Raw genomic sequence first — 18,546 nt, forward strand, 5'->3', positions numbered from 1 at the left:
TTCAGAGGGATGGAGAGATGAAAAGAATACAACCAGTTAGGTAGTTCACAATTAGCTTGAAACTCACTCCAGCTGGACTTTCCCTTCCACATGGAGAAATTTTTGTTAAATTTACCGTAACTACTTTTTTGGTTATCTCTTGGTGGTGCTTTCAAGTTTACTTTGTAATTTGAAGCAGCAAAAGGTGGATATTACTTGTGATCTTATTTTTGTTCAATATATTTCTATCACTTGGATACTTTCCAAGTTGCCTGTGCTTCCCAGGCTCTAGACGCTCTCTTGGGAAAAAATGCCTCATGATGCCTTCCTTTGAGAGTTCATTGAAGGCCAGGAAATGAGAGATTGCCACAGACAACTGGAGATTGTATGGGGAGATCCCCAGGATATTCACTTTCATTGTCATCCCTAAATTACCATGTAAATTTAAAAAAAAGGCTGATACCTTTACTACTCATAATAATTTCATCAATATTTTCCTCTTGAAAGAAGTTTGAAAACAAAGTTTCTTTCATCAAAATATATAATAAAGTAGAACAGGATTTATTTTTTTTCTGAATGGCACTACATTGAAAATTACTTAGCATGGGCCATCACAACTTAAAAGTTAAGTATTCATTGCTCTATATTTGAAACATCTTGCTTTTGTTACTCACCTGTGAATAGGTGGAGCGTACCTGCAATAGTGTAGCAATCACTTTTTTGCTTTGTGTGAAATATACAGATACCTACATTTGCCCCCAGAAACAACTGAAGAAAGGGCATGTATCTTCCTGTGATTTAAGGCTATCAAGTATATTTTTTTAGGAGGTTCAGAGAACCAAAGAATAATTTTAAAAGGAAAAATTGTTTTTACCACATGGATACTGCCACAAGTACTTTGGTCTAGCAGTACTGTATCTAAGCCAAAGCAGGGTTTAGCTATTATTAATTCTCCATCTCAACACCATACGTGGCTGTTGGTTATTTGTACAGCCATGGAGGGGAATCAATGCTGCAATATATTTTAAATCTTAGACTTGCTTTATGTGTAGCTTCATGTTGCCTTTTCCACCTTCAAGATCCCTTTCTGGTGGCCTCTCTGTTGAAGTTGTAATGTTTGAATAGTCTCCAAGTCTAATATACCACTGCAATGACATTCAGATAGCCTCATGTTTGGTGGTGTTTTATGTAAATTAACCTGTGTTCTTGGGATCTCACCCTCATATGTTACATTTGGAATATTTCAGTATCTTCACTTAAAACTGTTCAGGAGGAAATGAGCAGGCTTTGTTTGTTTAACCCTTCAGCATCACCCAAGTTGAAAACAAAAGCTATCTCCCCCCCCCATTTCACAGAGTTGCCTAGCAACCTCCCTCCCCTTTATTAGCATATAGTTTAATACCTTTTTATTACAGGACTAAGCCATGTTACACATTCTTCTTCAGCCCAGTGCAGGTTTTGGCAAGCATTTGATCTGGCAGAAAGTATGGGAGTGGGAGAATAAAAAAAAGAATCCTCATATGCCAAGCAAATAGAATTGTTCATTGCTGCCTTGTAATTTCATTATTTTGATTAAAAAGAGGAAGCAAACTCCCGTAAATCTCTCCGCCGGCTGAAGTAGTTCTGCACAAAACTGAGGATGCCTCTACCACACTTCAGGTCCACTGTGATTATAAATCTAGACTTTTGAGCTGCAGTGTCTGAAAACGTGTTCTTGGTGTTTTTTTTTTTACAAGGAGAACTGTGTTTGTTTGTGGTGGCAAAAAGCTAAAAACCAGAAATCTGGTAACCCCTTTTCTGACTAACAAATTTTATTAGAAGACAAGATTTTGTGAGCTTATGCCTTTTAAAGCTCGTGAAAACTTATGCCTTTAATAAGGTTTGTTAGTTATCAGACACTTTCTGATTTCCTTCCTCATTGGCAAATGGCTCCATCGTTTGCAAAATCTTCTCCTTCACAAAGTGGGTGGCAGTTATAACAGGAGTGCTGTACATTTTCATCATTATTTTTATTTTATTCTTCGTTATTTTTATTTTATTATTACTGCAATCTTACCAGGGATCTTAATATTAAAATGAAAAAGTGGTTGAAGGCAGACCAGGACCCGCCGGGCTTGGCACAAAGAGGAGGAAGACTTCAGAAGAACAACTGAGGTTGCCTCAGGCATTCCAGCTATCAGTTAGTAAGAGAAGGATGACAGAGGACAACAGCATTGCATGAAGCTGCCTCAGGCTGTATCTGTACTGGCCAGTTGGTTTGAGATACACTGGAGTCTGTTTCAATCAGCTGAGGGCTGCCAAGGCAGCATGGTGAGATTTGCTACACTGGGAACAAGAATAAATGTATCCTAGTCTAGATTATACAAGCCCTGTATAATTTTTTTTCTCTAGCTGCAGGCGTGCCTGCTGGAGTCCAAAGAATATTCAGTCTTATTTCTCTTTTGTGGCAGGCAGTATGATTAGTAATAAAAGTATTTGTCCCAATGCCTTGTCGCAATCTATATCTTCTCACAGTTTTTTAGACTTGTGCCCGGTGCCACTTTTGTAATACTTCCTAGAACAGTTTGATGGTGCGTGTGAATGAATGAATATGCTGATAGGCTTGGATGTACTGCATTGTCCTATTTAAACTCCAGAGACTTGTGTTCTCCCACAGCCTCCTGAGGTGTTGTAACTTGACCTATTTTTAAATTCATCCTAAAAGCTGAATTTCTGTATATCCATCTGAGTTGCAATAAGTTGCATACTATATGTATGTAGCTTGATCACTTTTACATATAAAAATCTGAGCCTGCTGGAGTAGATGAATTCCATTTACGGCTGGCAAGAATTTGACCTTAAGTGATTTAAGTAATCATTGGGGTTTGTTCCATATGTTGAAATAAAAAGTGCTTATAGGGAGACCTTGTAGTTGTTGCAGATTTTTATAGTTTTATGAGTCCTTGTAAATGCTACCAGAGTCCCTATGGTGGCATGTAACTATGAAATATACCTGTTTTTCTGATCTGGAATGTTGCATGGTGAAGAATGATATTGCTGTCAGAAGAAATTTTAGTATAAAATAGAAATTGGATCATCAGTTTCTGGCTAGGAATACAAACCAGTAAATCTGAACCTGCTGGAGCAGATGAATTCCATTAATGGCTGGCAAGAATTTGACCTTAAGTGATTAAAATAATTGTTGGAGTTAGTTACTGGGAGAATGAGATGTAGCTGGAAGTACACAGAATCTGTGCAGCCAGAGAAAGAAGCATTAGGACAACACAACCTTGACTTTTAAGCAGTGACTCTTGAGAATCGTTTGGGAAACCAAACAGGTGTTGGCAAACAAGCTAAGGTTTTTTGTTTGTTTGTTTTTTGTTTTGATTAGTGAACCTGTTTTACGTGATACAGCATGCTGCTTCATTACTGATGCTGGTAGTTCATTTGGAGTAGTTCTAGGAAAGACGGTATAAACATAATAAATCATGACAGATTCCTGGATAGAAGATGATTTAAAAAGCTTGCATGAATTGGTAAACTTTGAAAGATAGTTCAGAACATTCTATTACTCTTCGTACTTGAGCCAAACCTGCTAGTATGATTTCATTTTTATGAAAACCAGTTATAAAGGGTGTCCGCCTGTGCATTTTTACAACAAATGGCATTGCTTTTGTTCCTGTGCCATGTAGTAACTTTCTTTGTTGTTCTTCAACCAATGTTGAAAATGGCTTAAGAATATATTACGGTGCTGGATCATTCCAGTTTTTTAAGATATCTGCACTCATTATTCTCAAGAAGTTTATGGGAAAATGACAAGTAATACCTAAGAATGATAGCAACCTTTTTGTCATGTTCCCTATTAGTTTGAATTCAGATACATACTAATTCTGATAATAGAACAAATTAATAGCTATTCAAACTAGCAGCTTTTGATAGTTGCATCTTTGCTATATATATATTTAAGAATTAAATCTATCCAAGTGGTTGGGCATTGCTAGAAATTCTGGTAGATAATCTATAGTTCAACTATGCATTAAATGGAGAAATCTCTGTTTTAAAACTCCCAATGTTCAGCCTCATTGGATGATTACACCTACTAATTTGGAACAGGAAAGAAGAACTCATCCATTTTATACCAACTTTCCCCACATTGGGTGTTTTGAGATGTGCGTATTTCAGCTTCCAGCCAGCATGACCACTGATGACCAGCTTAGTCTGAAAGTCCACATGTATCTGGAGAGCTCCTAAGACGAAAAAAGAAATCCATTTTACACAGTGTATATATTTATTCCCCTCTGTCCCACTTCCTCACCCCCATAACTTTCACATGTTTGAATTGTTCCTGTTATTTCCACTATAAAACTATCAGTTTATCCCTATCATGTTGTGACTGTTGTGTCCCCGACTCCCGAGCCTGTCCTAACAGAGGAAGAGGACTCAGAAGGTGATGGGGAGGAACTGACAAGGTCTCCCTCTCCAGGACCCTCCTCTCAGGTTTCATCTGAAGGCCAAGAGGAACAGCCTGGGATATGCCAGGAGGAAAGCATATCGGAACAACAACAGAAAGGGAGCGAGGATGATGAATCCTGGCTTGATCCCAGGCAGCGTCGGAGGGAGAAGCATGCGCAGCAACGAAAGAGGCATGGGAGGGCCAGAGATTGAGCTGAGTCACTGAGCCACACTCCACAAGGAATAAAAGTGGGTGTGATTGCTCTTCAGGCTTTGTGACGGTCAAAGTTAAAAACCTGAGAGTCACATCGCGTTACCTGAAATCTGGCTTGTACATATTTGGATTGGACCTTGGCTAATTCTTGCTTCGTGGATTACTTTTTTGCTACTGGACCGGACTGAGGATAAACTCTCTCTCGCTTACTGTGAGTGAAAACTGACTTGGCAGGCATTTCGCAGTTTACTGCCAAAACTCTTATCTGCAAGGGATTCTAGTCTGTTTGCATATTAAAACCTTGGCAGGCGTTCCTGGTTGTGTGTTTGCCTGTGTAGGGAAGGGGGGACAGAACAGTGACTGAAGTTACAACCTACCTGAAAAAGGGGACTTATGATCCGGATCTGGTTCATAAGTTCTGACAGTCAGCCCTCCCTTCAGTCATGTGATCACACTTCAGGTGCTTGGCAACATGAACACATTTACAGTCATTTGCAGCATTCCATAATCATGTGAATGCAAAGTATATACATACATACATACATACATACATACATACATACATACATACATACAAGTGTTTTTCTATCGAAGCACCTGGTCTACCCCAACATGGGAGGGAGCATACTGCTTCCCTTTTACCTTTCAGCTCCAATCCTTTTATATATATAAAAAATACACCAATAGAAAACAACGGCAGTTTTTGGGGAAAATACATCAAAAGAAACAATGGGTTCATATTTACGACCACTGTGTTCACTTAACAACCACACTAAAAATATAAAATGACTGTTATGACTTATGGGCAAGGTCCATTATGGTCATAACTCGTGGACTACCTATAATGCTACCATTTCCATTTTTGCCAGATACATTGGGGGACTTGAGTTATATATAAGAAGCCAAGGAGAAACACATGGCACTAAAATATTGTTACCTGCACTTTTAATGCATGCAGAGGTCTTAATATATTCAGAAATTCATTTGAAGTCTTCCACCTTCATCCTTCAAAAGGTTAGAACCTTATTTTGGTGAAAGGCCCAGAACAGATGGCATTATAATAAAGTTCTGGTAGAAGGAAGGCTTCAGATAACTTCCTTCCATTAAAAGTGAAAGTATAGTGGGATCACATAGATTATTAGGTCCAGATACTTGCTGACCATATTTTTGGCAATTATAGTTATAGAACTTGTCCCAAGATTTTCACTTGCATAGCACAATGTTATCTGGATAGTTTAGTAGTACATACCTAGCTTTTTCTTTTTTTTCTTTTTGGTATGATTGTACATTCTGTTGCTGCTGGCAGTCTTGTAATCTCTTCACATCTGCTTTTAGAGCATATGGGGGTTTCATGTAATCAACTCCTCTCCCTCTGTCATTATGGCAGGTGAGCAACAAAATGCCCTGGTAACTCTGTACTAATGTAGAAAGCACGATAACTGTATATAAATATTAAATATTACTGGAAGCAATATAATAAATGGAATCCTTTGACTGAATTGGTACAAAGGCTTCTTTCAAAACAGGGTGAGTGTGTGAAGATGTATAAAACAATCTCTCTGTAATTCTTGAAAAAGCAAAAATAATTTTGTATACTATATGCTTTTTAAAAGACTTGCACAGGGGCTTTTCTGTTTATTTTAAAAGGAATGAATAAAAGAAAAAGTGAAAGCTGTCAATGAATGATAAATATTGGTAAACGAATACTTTTAGTATTAGTTTAATTTGTTATTAAACTCTTTTTTGTAAATTCTTTTGGTTTTATTTTTTTCAGACGTATAAATGGATTAAATCTTTTTTTTTCTCTCTCTCTTTTGTTCAGTCATACTCAGTTCTTAGACAAGTTCCTGCAGTTTTCTTGGCAAGGTTTTTCAAAAGTGGTTTGCCATTGCCTCCTTCCTAAGGCTGAGAGAAAGTGACTGGCCCATGGTCACCAGGTCACTTTGTGCCCAAGGCAGGACTTGAACTCATGATCTCCCAGGAACAAGCCAGATGCCTTTAACCATTACACTAAACTGGCTCTCACCATTAAATTTATCGGCTGTGAAAAATGAAGGATATCCTATTTTTGTTCCAATTAAAAATATCTGCAGGATGCTGCCTAGGAAACACATCTTGTAATTTTATTTGAGGGATGCATTTATTTTATATTATTTGAAAATATATTTCATCCTCATAGACTTCAGCTCAGATAATAACCCAAATCATGTTGGCTAAGTGAAAATATTTTTGAATAAGAAATAAATAAAAGGCTAAGTCTGTATTGAGCTCAATTTTTTGTTGACTACATGTGCCTTTTGCTTGGCACCAATACAGAAGGGTGTTACCTTATTCACTAATGTTTTTTTTTTTCCAATTTCCCAGATTATGCCAGAATCCTGGGATTTCTTCATAGTCTTTTACCCACATACTGACCAATTCCAAACCCACTTAGTTTTTTTGGAGATAAACCAAGTTCAGCAAAGGGCTGCCACCAACTATGACCTATTCCAAAAATCTCAATTTATGCAAGCCAACCAACACTTTAATGAAATATATTTAATTGTTTCTTTTCTGCTGGGGTTCTTCCATGAAGATCTTGTATGAATATTTAAACAAAATATCTTAAATTAGTATGATTTTTTTGATAATAACTCACAGTTTACACCATTTAAACAAACACCTTAAATTAGTATGATTCTTTCATAAAGACTTATATAATTTATACTAATAAATCTATTCTCACCAGGAAGCATTTTTCATTCTTTCTCTCTCTCTCTCTCATACACACACACACAAAGAGAGAGAGGGAGGGAGAAAGAGAGATAGAGCCTACATTTCTCAAAGATTATATCCTGTAATTACTGAATATTGGAGAAACAAGGGAATTGTCTTTTTCTTCCCTAGTGGCAGAGACTGTGCTTCATCGCTGATCTATGCTGCTTATGACATTTTGCACAGAGAGTGTTCTGAGATGTCATACAGTTTGATGTTAGAGAACTTTTAAAAAATTACATTCTCACAGATCTGAAAGAAAAAGAAGTATTAAAAGTAAAAAATTGAACACAGCTTCAGGTTTTTTTTTACTGCTGATTTCGACCATTCTTGTTCCTTTTACTTCTGTCTTCAACCATTCTTTGTGTTGTGATTTGTTTAATATTCTTATATTGCTTTTTCACATAGACAGTGACTGTCCTAAAAAGTTGCTCTCCAAATGTGTTGGACTACAACCAGTGTACATCTCAACCAGCATTCAGAACAACATTTTATTGGACAGGGATGGAGAAGACATATTTATGTTGTGTTTTTCTTCCTTAATTCATTTAATGCTTACAATAATCCATTTAATGTTGATGATATTCAGAAAATCTCTTGAGAAGGAGAAACCGGGAGTGTTGCGGCGAGACTGGCTAGAAAATAGCGGGCTCCAATGAGCCCTGCGAAAATCCAGCCAGATAAACTGCTGTCGTGGGGGTCTTCGGACTGGAACCGTCCTGTAGGGATGGTGAAGAAGGAGAGGTGCCTCGGACAACCAAGAGGAAGAGGCAAGTTCCTCGAAAGGTTGAAGGCAGCTCTTCAAACCGGCAGCGGGGTTGGTGGCCATTAAAAACAACCGCTTTGAAGCTGGGGCAACCGGAATAAGATTTTGTGCAGGAGCGGTGTCTGAATGGAGTACTGATATCGGGTGAGTGATTGGCCAACTCACAGGTAAAAAAGGAATTATTTAAAAAAAAAACTTTAAAAGGTGTCCCGGAGTGGAAACTTGGGGCTAATTGGCACTTGGAATTTTAATGGAGGGAGAAGAACAAAGAGGAAGTTAAAGTACTAAAGCTCAAAAAAGAAATCTTTATATTTGGATTTAAAATTGGATTTGGAGAAATTAAAACTAATACAAGAAAAGTTAGATGATAGATGGTAAAAAGTTAGATGATTACACTGGGATTTACAGTGGCAAAAAAAAGAATGGATGGGGGGGGAATATTCCCCAAAAAAGAATCAAGCAAAGGCAAGAGAAGGAAATGGGAAAAGATTAGGTAAAAGCTTGGTGAGAATTATGCAAGTAATAGATTCAAAAGTTAGAGAAAGGATTCAGGAGAAAATATAAAGAAAAAAAAGAAAAAGAAGAACATAAGAGAATGGGATGAAGGGAGAAAATTATTAAGAAGTGGAATTTTGGAGAGACCAAGAGAGAATGGCTAAAAGGGGAAGAATTGTGAAAAGGAGGAAGGGAAATAAGGTATATATTAGTAGTTCTAAGGGAACAGTATTAACATTAGTAATTGTGAATGTAAGAAGCAAATATAATGATCTATATTGTTTTTTTGTAAAATGGAACAATAGATGAAATATGAAGTGGTAATTTGGTTCAATTATGAAAAAAACTGAAATTAAGAGACAAAATTGAAATGTTAAAAAGGATGATGGGCATTTTGAAAAAATATGTTGTAAACGATGAAACAAAATAATTAATAGATGCTATAATAAGAAATTAGGAATTAAGGGCGGATAGGGATATTGCTTATTATGTACTGAGAAGAGATTAAGATAAAATGTGGAAGGTCAATTAAGTTAAAGGGTTTCAATGTAAGAATTGAATAAGATGAAGTACATTGTTTAGAGCCAAAAAGTGTGATGGAGATTTTGAGAAACATACTTTATAAATGGAGAAATAAGATAATTAATTGAAGCAATGTTAATAAATTAGGATTTGGAGGGCGGATGGTGATATTGTTTATATATTATGTATTAAGAGATTAAGGTAAAATAAAAAAGTAGGGGAAATATTATGGCAGAAATTGAAATATGTAAATTGTATTTGAAAAAAAACAAAAAAGAAGATTGGAATAGAGTATAAAATTAATATTTAACTATGTTATAAGTTGTATAAGAAGTGACCCGGTCAATACTCTGTTCATAAAATATGTATGTTAAAGAAAAATTTAATAAAACTTTTTAAAAGAAAAAAGAAAATCTCTGAGAGAAATGAATTTTTTTTTCTAAAATTTGGAGGTGTCCCAATTCTATATTTATATATCAATGTTTCTGTATGAAAATTAAGAGCATATTTCCATTGAGAAAGATTTATTTTTTACTGTCAATATAATTTATCTCTAATGATACATACATAAGATAGGACTTTATGAGATATACATAAGACTCTAAATTATCTGAAAGGAGAATGGAGACAGGATAGGCCCAGTATATCAAATAAATTTAAAGTAATCCAGTTGATCCCATCCTCTCAGTTTTTTAATCGAAATTCGGTTTTAATTGGGTTGTTTTAAATTTGGGCCAAAATTATTTAATTGTTTTTTAAAATGTTTTTAAATTTTATATGCTATGTTTTATTCTGGCTGTACACCGCCCTGAGTCCTGCAGGAGAAGGGCGGTATAGAAATATAATAAATAATAAATAAATAAAAAAATCCTCATTTAGCAACCACAAATGGTACTGGCAACATGATTGTTAAGTGATCTGGTCACTAAGTGAAAGAGCAACTGTACTTATGATTTTACTTCAGCTTTACAGACCTGTGAAGGTCATAAATGACCTTATAAAGTTGCTTTTTCATGACTGTCATTAATGTTATTGTTTGCTAAATGAGGCAGTTTCCAAATGAGGATTACCTATCTGGTACTTTGAGAGGGATCCTACCCAAAGATCCTTGAATGAAGTCTAATTCTAAAGAATGCCAAGTTGACAATGGATTTTTTTTGTGTGTGTGTGTTTTTTAAGTCCTCCAATTTCCAAATTTAAATGTTGAAAGGAAAACATATGAAAATCTTTATTTAGGACATTTAAAAAATCTATACTTAGGATGTAAAAAAGTTTTATGCATTCATATATTGGAACATTTGGGGAGCATGTTTAAAGATTTATCGAGTTTTGTGTATCATTTGGATTGAGGGACTGCATTGTAAAATTCAGAAAACTAAGATAATTAAGGAGTAATTAATGTTTTAACAGCTGGTGCGAACTACATTTTTTATATATTAAGAAATGTGGCACCCAGGTATCAAATATATTTATTATAGCATAACCCAGAGGTTTTCAAGTGGTTTGGGGCCACCAGAAGCTCATAAGTTAATTAGAGGAGGGGAGAACATCCCAGTTTGATGGGAGGCTTCCACATGCAAAGCAGGATGGTTGCCAGAACTTATTGCTACTCTTCCTGGTCAAGCTGACAGCTGGCTTATCTAAGCAAAGACTAGAGTGAGGTCTGACTGGGCTATGCTTTCAATGTATAAATTTCATGGCTTGCACATTGACAGCTGGATTATTGCCAAAATTTATTCCTTCTCTGGCTAGAGGAACTGGCTGTCAGCAAATAGAGTAGAGAGGGAAGTCTGGAGCAGCATTGTAACAGGGCTCTGGGTATAGATGCACAGACCTGAAGTCTTAAACCAAAAAACATGGATGGCTGTCAGAATTTGCTCCTACTCTTCTTGGAGAAGATGGCAGCTAGCTTGTCCAAGTACAACTCAGGATGTGCTCTGTCAGGGGTCCCACTTTGGGTGTGCAAACTCAATCACTGTCAGAATTTGTTCTTGTTCTGCCTGAACAAGCTGGTAGCAAAGTCAGGATTTTCTATAGTTGTTGCTGGAAAGAAGAAATATCAGTAAAACATAAATGGGGAATGAATGAGAAAGGCGAACGGTTGTCTGAAAGAATAAAAACCTAGCTTCTAGGAAGGATTCAGAATGAAGCAAGCTCATCCTTTCTATTCAAAAGATAGTTTTAAAATTGCTTTATTTTCACTTACGTTTATTTTATGAAGCTTGCAAGGCCCTAACATTTTCGTTTGGTATTTAGATTAAAATGTAACTATTAAAAGCAAGTGGCATGTGTATTTTTTGTCTAACCTTCAGCCATATCTACTTAAGGAAGGAGTGGAAGAACATGGTAAAGGAAAGGGAGAAATGGAATTCAAAGTAATACTATAAAACCAGAGAAAATAACCCCTATGCGGTATCCATTAACAAAAGAGTTTTGTTTGTGGTTGTGTATGTGGATATGATTTAATACATTATACTTAAAATACACCTTCTAGGCAGTTGTAGTACTGAGCACTCCTTGCACCCACAAACCTCAAACCAGGGGTGAAATCTACTTACCTTCCTTACCGATTCGGAAGCACACGTGCCACATGCGCGCTCACTTTGCTCATATGTGCACGCATGTCATGTGCGCGCGCAGAACTGTGTATGCGCAAAACCTTCACGTGCACAGAAGGTTAAAAAAAACATTTTTTAAAAAAACCAAGAAGTAATGACATTGGGTGGATGGGTGGAACTTTGTTCCGCCATCGCTACCGGATCGCCGAACCACCGGCCAAGATTGCTACCAGACCGGGCGATCCGGCTCGATCCGGGGACGTTTGACCCCACCCCAAACCTTTCAGTATAGTTAATGCTGATTAAACTTTAACATTGATTTGTCCTGTAAATGAAATCTGTAGACAACTAACTTTTCAGTAACTGATTTAAGATTATAGAAGTCTTTCTGGGATTGAATAAATATACATAACTTTTTTCATGATAAAATTCTTAGGTTCGTGGCAGTGTAGGTATCATAACAGTGAAACTCTTAGATGTAGTCCAAAGAAAAGAAAAGCAGACAATATTGATCTCATTGATCTTACCTTTTTGAAATACTCTATACTTAAAAAAGAAAAAAAGCTGAAGTAAATATGCAAGATCACCATCACAGACACAATAGTTTTAGAATACATTCTGTAGCAATACAGAATGCCCCTGAGGGAGATGGGTGGTTCAAAGAATGTGAAAACTAAATAAATAAAATTAAAAAGCAAAGCAATGAAAGGATGGAATAAAAGCTTTGGCCAAAATGGGCTCAGGAATATTGAGAAAGATCTTGGAGGTGGGGGTGGGGGAATGCATCTATTCAGTTTGTACTGGTGTAATTCAATTATATTTTTTGTCTGAAGAAGGAAGGCTTGAATGCAAGGAAGACTTAATGGGGCAATAGCTTTGAATTGATATGTTTCTGCATTTGATATATTTTATTTAAAGGGCATGATGTTTTGAACTAAGTCGGAATTCATGCATACCTCCAACAGGCACCCCATCCCTGTGTTTGCCCCCTTCACTTGCAGAGACTCTTCCTCTTCATTTTCTACTTCTAATACAACATGGTAACATTCCAGTGATTCCTGCCAAACACTGGACTTAATTTTAATAACTTGGAGTCCTAGGCTTTATTTATGCCTCTGGCCATTTCTGATCATCTCCTTATATAATCAAGCTAGTTTGGGCCAGGAAGAATGGTGCCATTAGAACTTTGAAGTATGAGTGACTTTTTTTTAATCAAGTGAAAATAACATTGAAATGCATTGCAAGTATTTCATAAAATTAATGGAAAATAAATATTTTTTGGAGAATGGATTAGAATGGTCTTACATACTGCGGTATATTGGGAACAAATGGCAATGCATGGAAACTGTTTTTATGAAGACACTCTGTCAAGGACCTTGGAGGACTCATCTCTAATGTTCTAAGTGCCAGAGCCCACTATAACAACATTACCAAAAAGGCATTAAGAGTTGTTAACCTAATCTTGCGTAGCTTCTTCTCTGGTAATATTGTACTGCTAACTAGAGCATACAAAACATTTGCTAGACCAGTTCTCAAATACAGATCATCTGTCTGGAACCCGCACGGCATATTGGACATTAATACAATTGAGAGAGTCCAGAAATATTTCACGAGAAGAGTCCTCCACTCCTCTGCTCGCAATAGAATACCTCATGCCACCAGGCTTGAAATTTTGGCCTTAGGCAACTGGGAACTATGCTGCCTTCGGTCTGACCTAAGCGTAGTACATAAAATTATCTGCTATAATGTCCTACCTGTCAATGACTACTTCAACTTCAACCACAACAACACACAAGCACACAACAGATACAAACTTAAGGTAAACCGCACCAAAATCGATTGCAGAAAATACGACTTCAGCAACAGAGTGGTCAATGCCTGGAATGCACTACCTGACTCTATAGTTTCTTCCCCAAACATCAAAACTTTAACTTTAGACTGTACTGTCCACCTCACCCCATTCCTAAGAGGTTTTTAAGGGGTGTGCATAAGCACACCAACGTGCCTACCCTCGCTGTCCTAATGTCCCCTTTTATTCGTATCCATTGCATGTATTAATTGTTTATGTTACATGCTTAACAAAATAAATAAATAATAAATAAATAAGTAAATAAACATTTTGGAAGCCACAATATGGAGGTAATGTCTGGAGCAGATGAGTGAGTAGCATTTCCTTACAAATGGATACCATTCTCTCTTGTAGTTTTCTCCTTCCTCCACCATCCAGCTTTTAATATGCCGTTTCAGAATTCAGATACCCTTTATGAAAGCAATTATTTATAATGAGCTAAGGTGCTCTGTCAGATACTATCACTGCAGTGTGTCAGGCTCAGTGGCCTTAGGTTTTGTTTTAAGCATTTTGTATCTTCACATTTAGTAAACCACTTACAGAATGTTTTCATAGACATATGAAAGCCATGTTTGTTTGATGTGATGAACATGTGAATTTGTGCCTGTTACCGTAGGAGGCAGTTTCTCTTTCTTGAAATAAAGTGTGCTGCATGTTTTGTCATGTTTACCTTACATCTCGTAAGGTTGCTTTTTTTCCTTTTTTGATTAACTTCTCTCCCACGCTAATTTATGATGAAGATTTATTTATTTATGTGAGGTATCTGCCACCTCAATTCAAGATGATGAGCACAGTGGTATTTCACACTGAGACACAATGTCATCTCTTGTTCTTCCAGCAAGAAAGGACTCTTGGATGGTCATTAGAGTAGACCAAAAGTAATTAGTTTTTGCGTCACCTGGTTTTTTTTAACCCTCAATGTATCTTACCTGCTGATTGGGGTTGAGGGAGGTTGACATCCTTATCATCTGGACAAGTGCTAGCTTATCAACTATTGGAAAAGATTAGATTAGATGGACAAATAGTGTATTCTGGTATAATTTGTTTTCTATTTACTTAGCTTCTAGTACAAAAGCTAATTTGTGAAAGATACAGATTGCCTTCTCCTAAACCAGTGCTGCCCACCCTAAATAACTTCTAAATGTTGCTTTATGTAAAAGGACATTTACAAATGTGTCCAGTGTATTGGAGCAAGAAAAAGAAATAGAACTGCAAGGCAGTGGTACCCAAATATGTGTATTTTAAGTTTTGCTCTTTGAGGAATAAGAAAAGGAATAGGTAAGCTTGATGAACCCATTTTGTTTGGTTATGAGGTTTAGCAAGGGATTACTCTCATGCTTGCAAGCATTATCTTTTCAATACAAGGATAAGAACTTACTGTAGGTTTGGAAAACGAAAATTTTCATTTTGGGGAAGGATTGTTCTGTAAGCCACTGCCTGCTACAATTTTCACGTTCTTTTTCTGAAATCATTTCCTGTTGCAAATGGGTAATATTCACAATCTTAAACAGAATTTTATTTTTCAGGTATTGGGTTTGGACAAAAATACCATATTTTTCTCTTTGAATGATACCTAGAGCAATTCAAGACTTAAAATGAAAACATTATGAAATATTTATTCCAGAATCCAGAGATTAAAATGATTGGGAATGTCATAATGTTCTGCCAAAAAACTTTTTCCCCTTCCTCCTCCTCCTCCTCCTCCTCCTCCTCTTCTTCCTCTTCCTGTCAGGGTTCTGATGGATGCCCTAATTAAATCATGAGTCTCGAGCTAAGCTTCAAAAGCTTTGTGAGTTGACACTTCCTCTTCTTCCTCCTCCTCCTCTCCTCCTGCTTTACATTAAATGAGTTACAAAGTCATCTTTTTTTAGAATATTTTAATTTTTTAAAATAAGATTGCATATGACTTTATGGAATTTTAGGCTACAAAGCTATCATTTTGGGTAATATAAATGAACAAATTTATACAAAGTATGTTATAATACAAAGAACCAGTCAAAAGCTTTAGCAATATCATAATCCTATAACATAAGTAAGACATTTTACATCTAAATGTTAGGTGTAATAGGAAGGAAACATAAATGGTAACAATAGCTAGGCTTACTGTATATAAAGATCATTTGAATTCTAGAAAAATAAAAATAAAGGTTACGTTGGCATTGATAAAATCACCATAAGTCAATTGCAGAAGGCAGTTTTATTCAGAAAAGCTTACATCCCTATGACAATACCTTTAACACCAAAAACATCCACATCTGCCTATCCCAGTTCTTGGGAAGGACTTAATAGGTGGGCAAAAATGCCAAATCCAGACTGAACTTCTGGCTGACTTTGCAATGAATCGTAATTATAACTTGATAGGTGGATAAAAGTGCCAAATCCAGTCTAACAGGTATACAACAAATCATCATCATCATCATCATCATCATCATCTTGATGGGTGGAACTGGATTTCTCCCCATCAAGCCAGCTCTGGTCAGCTTCTTTGGTTATGGATGAGTATCAGAACTAGATGCAGATAAATTTATTTTTTATTTTTATTTTATTTTATATATTTCATCAAGCATGTATTTGATAACATATATAAGTATAAAACATGATTATGAATACATGAAATGGATAGGAATAAAAGGGAACATTAGAACAGGGACTGTAGGCACATTGGTGTGCTTATGCACGCAGCTAACAGACCTCTTAGGAATGGGGTGAGGTGGACAGTCTAAGGTTAAAATTTTGGGGGTTCGGGAAAGAAACCAGAGTCAGGTAGTGCATTCCAGGCATTGACCACTCTGTTGCTGAAGTCGTATTTTCTGCAATCGAGTTTGGAGCGGTTTACCTTAAGTTTGTATCTGTTGTGTGCTTCTGTGTTGTGGTTGAAGTTGAAGTAGTCATTGACAGGTAGGACATTATAGCAGATAATTTTATGTACTACGCTTAGGTCAGATCGAAGGTGGCGTACTTCTGGTGGCATAAGGTATTCTGTTGTGAGTAGAGGAGTGGAAGACTCTTCTCGTGAAATATCTCTGGACTCTCTCAATTGTATTAATGTCTGATATGCAGTACGGGTTCCAGACAGATGAGCTTTATTCGAGAGTTGGTCTAGCAAATGTTTTGTATGCTCTGGTTAGCAGTATAGTATTACCAGAGAAGAAGCTATGTAAGATTAAGTTAACAACTCTTAATGCCTTTTTGGCAATGTTGTTACAGTGGGCTCTGGCACTTAGATCATTAGATATAAGTACTCCAAGGTCCTTGATAGAGTGAGGGTCGTCTACAAGGTCGTGTGGACCTAGCTTGTATTTTGTGTTCTGAATTTTTTTTGCCAGTGTGTAAGACAGAGCATTTGTTGGTTGAGATTTGGAGTTGGCAATTTTTTGACCATTCAGATACATAGTCAAGGTCTTTTTGAAGGTAGCAGCATTATTGGTGGTGTTAAATAGTTTTACATCATCAGCGAAGAGAACACAGTTGCTTGTAATATTGTCACAAAGCTCATTTATGTAATTTATTTATTTGTTTAAATTTAGCATTTCTAGATTGCCCATCTCCTCAAAAAGGTGCAAGTACAATATCAGAATATAAAAAGTATATAAATTACATTAAAATATACAAAATTAAAATACACAACATTGGAATATCTGGGGACAGATCCTCGTAGAGAAAATCTATATGGTCACAAAGAGTTGACATTGACTTGAAGGCAAATAATCTGTCAGTCAGTTGACCAACCAACCAACAAATGTACCAAATCAACAAAACAAATCAACAAACCACCAAAAGTGTTGGAACATTCTTTTCCAACATGTTCAGAATATTGAACTAAAATTGGCATGTTCCCACACTGCAGGGCATCATACTGAGTAGGCTGATAACAGGCGTGGAGTCTTCAGTATTTAATAAGTATTTCCAGTGGCACACTTTTCTATTCTGGGTTGTAAAAGGCTCTTTAAATAGATGGAAACCATTGTACAGCATTTTGATAACTATCAACTGAACTGTCTGCTTTAATGAGAGAGGTACAGTGCAGAGCCTATAAAACAGTGTTGTAAAACTGGTGTTGAAAGTAGAATAATAAGGTTGGAAGGGACCTTGGAGGTCTTCTATTCCAACCCTCTGCTCGAGCAGGATACCTTATATCATTTTGCACATATGGTTGTCTAATCTCTTCTTGAAAATCTCCACTGATGGAATACGTGTTAGCAGAGTTTAATATACAATACCCATGCTGGTTTTTCCAACGTGGTAGAGAGAAGAGATTGTAAGTAGATGCAAACACAGGCTGGGGACAGCAGAGACAAGACTTCTCCTATATACAGAAACAGTTAAGCTAAGCCACCTCCAGGCTCCAAACTGTTTCAGTCACCAAACAGCCCTCATTGGCTGACCTGTTGCTATGCCTATTCCAGTTCATGAATATATCTACACTGACAATATGCACAACTTCAGGAAGCAAGCCATTGTGCTGATTGATTTTTTCTTCTGTCAGGAAATTTCTCCTTAGTTCTAGGTTGGATCTCTCTTTAATGAGTTTCATTCATTACTTCTAGTCCTGCTTTCAGGTGTTTTGGAGAATACATCAACCTCCTATTTTCTGTGATAGCCCTCAAGTATTGGAAGACTGCTCACCCCCAATCTTCTCTTTGTTAGACTAGACATACCTAATTCCCTTAACTGTTCCTTGTACAGTTTAGCCTCCAGACTCCTTAATCTCCTTGTTGCTCTTCTCCATACTCTTTCTGGGTTCTCAGCATATTTTTTGTATCATGGTGACCAGAACTGGATGCAGTATTCCAAATGGGACCTCACTAGTACAGTATAAAGTAGTATTAACATTGCACGTGATCTTGATACTATCCCTTGATGAAGCCTAGGAGTGCATTGGCATTTTTGGCAGCTGCAGCACGCTGCTGGCTCATACTTAACTGGTGGCCCACTAGAACACCTAAATCTGTCTCATAGACACTACTATTGGGCCAGG

General features: G+C 36.7%; 1 protein-coding gene across 1 annotated transcript in view; it reads left to right on the forward strand.

Moving 5' to 3' along the window:
• The window catches only part of DPYD (dihydropyrimidine dehydrogenase), a 584,219-nt gene that overhangs the window by 22,216 nt on the left and 543,457 nt on the right, over nt 1–18,546 (forward strand). The gene's annotated exons all lie outside the window — the stretch shown is intronic.

Source organism: Pantherophis guttatus, chromosome 3 (genome assembly GCF_059756535.1).
Source record: "Pantherophis guttatus breed Tessera chromosome 3, ASM5975653v1, whole genome shotgun sequence".
Taxonomy (NCBI): domain Eukaryota; kingdom Metazoa; phylum Chordata; class Lepidosauria; order Squamata; family Colubridae; genus Pantherophis; species Pantherophis guttatus.